Source organism: Arachis duranensis, chromosome 5, assembly GCF_000817695.3.
Source record: "Arachis duranensis cultivar V14167 chromosome 5, aradu.V14167.gnm2.J7QH, whole genome shotgun sequence".
Taxonomy (NCBI): Eukaryota; Viridiplantae; Streptophyta; class Magnoliopsida; order Fabales; family Fabaceae; genus Arachis; species Arachis duranensis.
In genome coordinates this window covers 2,630,204-2,636,891 of record NC_029776.3, presented here as the reverse complement: position 1 = coordinate 2,636,891, position 6,688 = coordinate 2,630,204, and the positions used below count along the sequence as shown (strand labels likewise).

The 6,688-nt window shown below is 33.9% G+C and overlaps 1 long non-coding RNA gene across 1 annotated transcript; it reads left to right on the top strand.

Annotated features, from left to right (window-relative positions):
* Positions 1–5,636: 5,636 nt before the first annotated feature.
* LOC107487071 (uncharacterized) lies at positions 5,637–6,688 on the top strand. Its single transcript, XR_001591726.3, has 2 exons — positions 5,637–6,011; positions 6,284–6,688. It is a non-coding gene; the product is annotated as an uncharacterized LOC107487071 (long non-coding RNA).

The window sequence follows — 6,688 nt, the reverse complement described above, 5'->3', positions numbered from 1 at the left end:
GGTGTATGCTTTTGTCCAAGCTTCCTTTGGCTTCTTGTCAAGGTACTGTCAAGCCTGCTCATTAATCATCTTAACTATCTTTATGTTCCTTTCAAACTCATTGCGTGTTCTTGATCTAGCACACTTTCAAACCATGTCTTTCAACTCTGTACTACCCCATTGTTTTGAGAAATTCCGATAAATGCCACACACATAATCTGTGCTACGCATTTGGCATCACTTCCTTCACTGCTGGAATAAGTTCCTGACCAAGATAGACAAACCCGAAAAGATTGTTAATTATATCAATCCCTTAAAGATTCTCATTAAATCAATTTAGTCCTAACAGTATATCTCATTAAATCATTTAACACCCAAAACTACGTATTCGAGTATCAAAATGGTACTCACCTTTTGCATGTCTGAAATGAGGCACAACTTGTTATCATTGTAGTTGCCAAGGTCTGACTGCAACAGATCTAAAAACTATTTTCAGTTGTCTTTATTTTCGACATCCATAATTGCATAAGCAAGAGCGAAGATATGATTGTTGGCATCTTGGGCACACACAGCCAGCATTTTTCCACCATGCAAGGTCTTAAGAAAAGTCCCATCCAATCCAATCATAGGTCTATACCCAGCCTTAAATCCTTTTTTACACACATCAAGATACACATAGAACCTCTCAATTTGAGGAGGACCGTCTGGCATCAAGATGACATTAACTGGAACTGTAGACCCCGATTACTTGTGAGTAATTCTTTAGCATAGTCCCAAACTAACCTATACTGAGCAATTTCATCACTCTCTACCACTTTTCTAGCAGCTTTCAACATCCTAGTGATGCAGGTGCTATTCAGATTTACATTACAATTTCGAACAAACCACTCAAAAACCTCGGGATGTCTCATAATAAGATGCTTCCTAAGCTTTGGTACAAGTTTACACAGTGTCCAGTATTGGGTAGTTGCCCTATTTTTCGTCTTCTAGGACAGATATGGTTATCAACTAGAGTTTTAATCTGTCAAGATCCGTCTTGTTTACTACATGCACAATATACTACCCAAGGACAGCCCTCTGCCTTACAAATAGCCCTAACCCGAAACTTGTCATTCTTTGTAAACGATATGTTTCTACCCCACTGAATTGTGTAGTCTCTAATTACTTGCATGAAATGATTCTTTGATTTGAAAATCATACTAACTTCAAATTTGAGGTCTCCAAACTTTGCTTTGTTATTGTACCGAGGATAGACAGTTGGTGATTTCTCGTCAGAGTCCAACTCCTGGCCCGAATCCTCTGAGTGCCATGAGTTGACATCCGAATCACCATCATCAACATCATTATCTTCTAGGTCTGCCAAATCAGAAACTCGTGTAATTAGTCACTTTACCTAATTTAATAACATGTTAATCAAGTTAGTCAACTACCTAAATCACAACTTTCCTCATCATCAGAAGCCTCATAGCTAGAATTGTCAGTCTCTATTTCTTTATCTGTTAATCTAGTCTTAGCAGGCTTGTACTTCTCTTTGACTTCACTTTTTTTGTTCACCTTTGTAGAGTTCACACCATCATCACTGTTACTGCTGTATTCATCATCTCCTAACACCTTTGGAGGCTTGTAAAGGCTGTCCTCAGCACTCTCATAGGAGTCATGAGAGGCACTATCTTCTTCAACCTCTAATGTTTTCACATGCCTTCCAACTCTTGTGGTGATAATGACTTTGGCCTTTGCTTTGGTCTGAGGTGGAGTAGATGTAGGCTTGCTAGGCTGAGTATAGGATTTTTTAGGCTGTGATAGAGTTTTAATAGAGTGAAGTGAGTTTCAATAGGGTAAAGTGATTTTTTGGTAGGCTGAGATAATGGTCTACTGGACTTAGATGATGGTCCAATGGGCTTAGTGGGTACCTTAGTTGGATGACTTGGTAGTTTAATGGGCTGGGTGGACAATTTAGTAGATTGACTTGGTAGCTTAGTGGACTGAGTAGGCAATTTAGTAGATTGAGTAGGCAATTTTGAGGGCTGAGAGAGTAATCTGGTAGCCTCAGATGAGGCCTTCGAGGATTGAAAGCATGCTTTTGGATGAGAAGGTTGCTTAGTGGGTTGAGAGTGTTGTTTCTTAGTTTGGGATGGTTCTATTTTTCCACATCTTCTTCCTTCTCGTCAACAACAAACGGCTCTGAAACACCATGCTCGAAATACAGGTTGATTAAATTGAAGTTCCTCCTACAATCCTTGACCATTGCAATCAAATCATCGTTTGTGGCCAGCCTCTTCAACTCGGATTCAAGAGGAACTCCAGGAGATTTTTACAAACATTCTCTAGCCTCAGCATAACCCAATTCTTTAAAATAACCCTTCACAAAGAACACATCAAGTGTATCACTGTCAACTCCCATTGACACCTCTGTGTTATCGGGCTCATAGTACAGATTTTCACCCTCATCTTTCTTAAACTTCCCACCATAGTGAAATATAAATGTCATAGGAGGACCCTCCATCTATAAAAACAAAAATCAAATAACGTTAATCAACAACAAAATATGCAACAACTTCAGAGTAACAACTGCATGTAAACACACAACAAACAACATACTCATAATTATCACAAAACCTCGACTAAGACCAAACACCAAAATAACCCACAGCATAATAACCATGAAACTTGTCACAGCAACCTCATACAGAACATGTTCTTCCTAGTATCGTACTTTCGCTTGCAACGTCAACTCCAAACCTTAGTCTAACTAAATGCTTTTTCTAACTACGTCAATATAAAACAACACACACCAACACTGCAAAATCAACAAAAACTGGAAAAAAATTAAATCTTTACCTATGGTAATTACTGTTCCTTCCTTCAACCGCGTAAGTTCGTCGCGAGCTCCTCTACTTTCCACTCTAGTAGCGCGAACTCCTCCATAAATGTTGATGCGCACAGAAATCATCAAGTAAAAGGGGAGGTTCATATCATATGCAAATGTCTTAGGGCAAAGAGGAGACGAGGGGTTTTGGAGCGAAAGTTGAAAAGGGTTATTATGAGAGAGGGTGATGGGGAGAAACGTTTAAAAATCTCACTCTGGACCACAAACAACGTCGTTCGATGGTTTTGAGGGTGGGGAATTGAAGTTACATCATTTTGGTGTGCCACACGGTAACTTAACGTTTCAGCTTAGTCAACATTAACCACCTCATCAACTGGGATGACGGAAGGACGAACGCCATCAATGCCAGTATCTTTCAGAAATACTTTTGATTAATTTATTTTTTAAGGACCAAAATAGAGATTGAGATATTTTTTAGAGATGATTTTAACCATTAACTCATATTTTTGTTCTTTCTGAACATTATAGCAAAACTTTAATTGTGGAATGTGCTTAATATTAATTTAAAAACGATAAACTTTGTATATGGTGGCTTTAGTCTATTAGATGCATATAAATGAAAAAAGTTTCAAAAAATCGAAGACAGAGTAAAAAATCTTGAAGAGAAACTATAGAAGCTTGTTGAAGCTGAAAAATCTGCTACTTCTATTTCTACCAAAATGGTTAAAAAAAAAGTTTTACATCTTCTAGAAAGCCATTCTATATTCACAATGAGGATTGATTCTTCTATTAAAGGAATATATATAAAAGTGAACAATTTAAAACATGAATAAAAATGTATTATATCACCAAATTTTAAACTTGTTTTTTCTATTCAAACATTTATGTCGACAATGAGGATTGATTCTTATTTAGAATTAAAATTTTTAATTGAATACATTCTCATTTTTAAAATTTTATTTCATGATTGATTTTTCTTAATAGATATATAAAAAAAATAATTCAAATACTCTCATGAGAGTACACCTCATCATCAATTTTTTACTCAATTTTACATATTTAAATATCTATACTCATAATTGATTTATTCTAACTATATTTAGAGTATATTCTCTAATTTTCTGATTGATTCTTTTTATAAATAAAATATCTAATTTATTACATTTCAAATTTTAAATTGATTACTATGAAATAATCGATTAAAAAAATTCGTATCAAATAATATATGTCTTCAATTTTTTTGCTAAACTGTATCTCTTCAAATGTATATACTTATTATTGATTTTTCTTATATATTGTTTATATCTTTAGTTTCTTCTTTGTTAAAAAAAAGCAAATTAATTAAATTACAATTTTTTAATTATATATTGTGATAATTGATTATTCTTTTAAATAGATCTATAGAAATAACTAATCTAAATATTTGTACTAAAATATGTCACGTATTATTAAGTTTTTTTCTCACTTCTACTTATTAAATTCTCTATATTTAATATTAATATCCTTTTTTTTTTTTGAAAGTACGAAAAGCTCAACACTTAAGGTGGAGCAAAGAAAGATAAACAATAAACATAAAAGACAAACAACTCCTATATCATCTCCGATATAGCTATGGACAACATGAGTTATCTATGATATCACTCTATAACATATAAAAACAATTGATCCACACACTCTACAACTGTCGTAGCCAAATAATCCATATTATTGAGAAGAACCTAACTAACCAAAATTTGGGCTGCTCGTTTCTCATTGGAATAGATCTCTAATTCTTAAAGTGGTCTTTCAAAGTATCCAGAGTAATCCAAACCTGTCCAAACTCCGATATCCATGCACACCACACCTGCCAAGAGAACTCACACGTAACAAATAAGGGTTATACATTTTCAACATTTTTCTTATACAACACGCACATATTATCATTCTGTTGTAAGATTTCCAATCTACTTAGGCGATCCTTTGTATTGACTTTGCCTACCAACACAAACCAAACGAACAATATTTTTCAATTTATATCATGCGATTGATTTTTTTAATAGAATAATATATTAAATCTCATTATAGATAATTGATTCTCTTATGATTAATGTTATTATATTTAAATTACATTACATAATTATTTTTATTTAAATATTAATAAATTTACTTATTTAATATGTGATTTTTTTTCTAAAAATAACATCTATATATGATTGATTAATGAAAATATAAGAAAAAATTATAATAATTACTAAAATATTTATTTCAGTCATGATTTAAGCGTTAAACATATATATGAAAAACTTATGTATTATATATTTGTGCAAAAATAATTTAATCATTCATGAGAATAGTCATTTAATTATTAAATCATGTGTTAATATAAAAAATATATGAATTAGGTTGATTAAAAAGTTGTTGACAATTAATAATATTTTAATCGTTAAATATTAATGTGCATGTAATTAAATAAAATATATTTTTAAAAATAATTAAAAAGAAGTATGTATATTGAAACCGAAATGCGTCATACAAGCATGTTTGTCGTCAAAATACTATGCTTAAAAATAAAATATGATTGTTTAATGTAACTATTAATTTGAGTTTCAAATGCTAATAGAATCCAATTATACTGCTTTGTACTAACTCTTCTTTTTTTATTGGTTTGATCGGTGGTTTTGAATTTTGATACTTAGGTAAAGGGTAACTATTAAGAAAAAACCTTACCGCTTGTTGTGTTGCGTTATGAGTAAACAGTGAAACAGAAGGAGCGTTCCAATTGCCACGTGTCAAAATCAAGGTCGTCCGTTATCTTTATAAATAACCCCTCGTAAACCCAATCTACACCCGTTCGCTTCATACTGTGGTAGTGTGGTGTGAGTTTGGTTCCAATTTTTCACTTTAGATTCGAGATTTATCTCTCTGGAAGAGAGAGAAATAAAGAGAAGCTGCGGCTTCTGTGTGTTGTGGTTTAGGGAAGAAGCTGCGGCTGCCATAACGGCGGCGACTACGGTGATTCTTCTTTTCTTTCTCTCACTGCGCGGTCTCTAATTCGCTTGGTGCAGGTCGGGAACCGATCTTCCCGCGCGTAATGGATGCCGTTGGCGGCGGCGAATTTGGATCCCGCCTTGCATCAACTGAATCGGAGGCCACGGTGAAGATTCCGGTCGTTTTCCGGCGAGTTTCACTCAGATCTTTGCATCCTGCTTCAGTGCTTCTGCGACTAGTAATTTTATGGCTTTTCCGAATTACCGTTAATCAGATCCGAATTTTTTACTCACAGATTTTGGTTGTTTGATTTACTATTTGTGGAGAGCTGTCAATTAATGATGTAGATCCTGATGTTTGTTGTCTGAATCTAACGAAAAGATTTGAAGTTAGGTTTTCCGTAGATGGATTCAATTTTCGTTTGACTTTTTAACTTTTTCTTAAAATTTCTTGATATTGAACGGTAAATTGTGTGTGAATGTCAACGATTTGTTATTGTCTACTTTTCAGATTAAGGGAAGGAGGAAGAGAAGAATTACATAGTTTGTTTGAGGTTTTATGAAGTTATGCTTTGGTAGTTGAATGCATTCCATGGCAGCACTGTTTAGTGAGACGGATTCTTTTGCGTTGCTTTTGCTGAACCTTGTTTGTGATTGTTTGAAATTGCTTTGGGAGCAGTGTTTGAGCCTTGAGTTTATGAAGCATTTGTAGCTAAGTTGTGTGTCTTCTTGATTATTTAACTGTCAAACACTGGTTGATTGGCTTCTGAAACTAGAAAGGGGAAAAAAAGGTTGGGGAGGTCATAGACCTCACCGCATCAGAACCAATTGAAAGTGATTGTTTCGGTTTGTTTTGAGGTTCATTTAAAAGTTTGATCTATAAAGCAACGGGACTTTAATATCAAAGTTTGCTTAA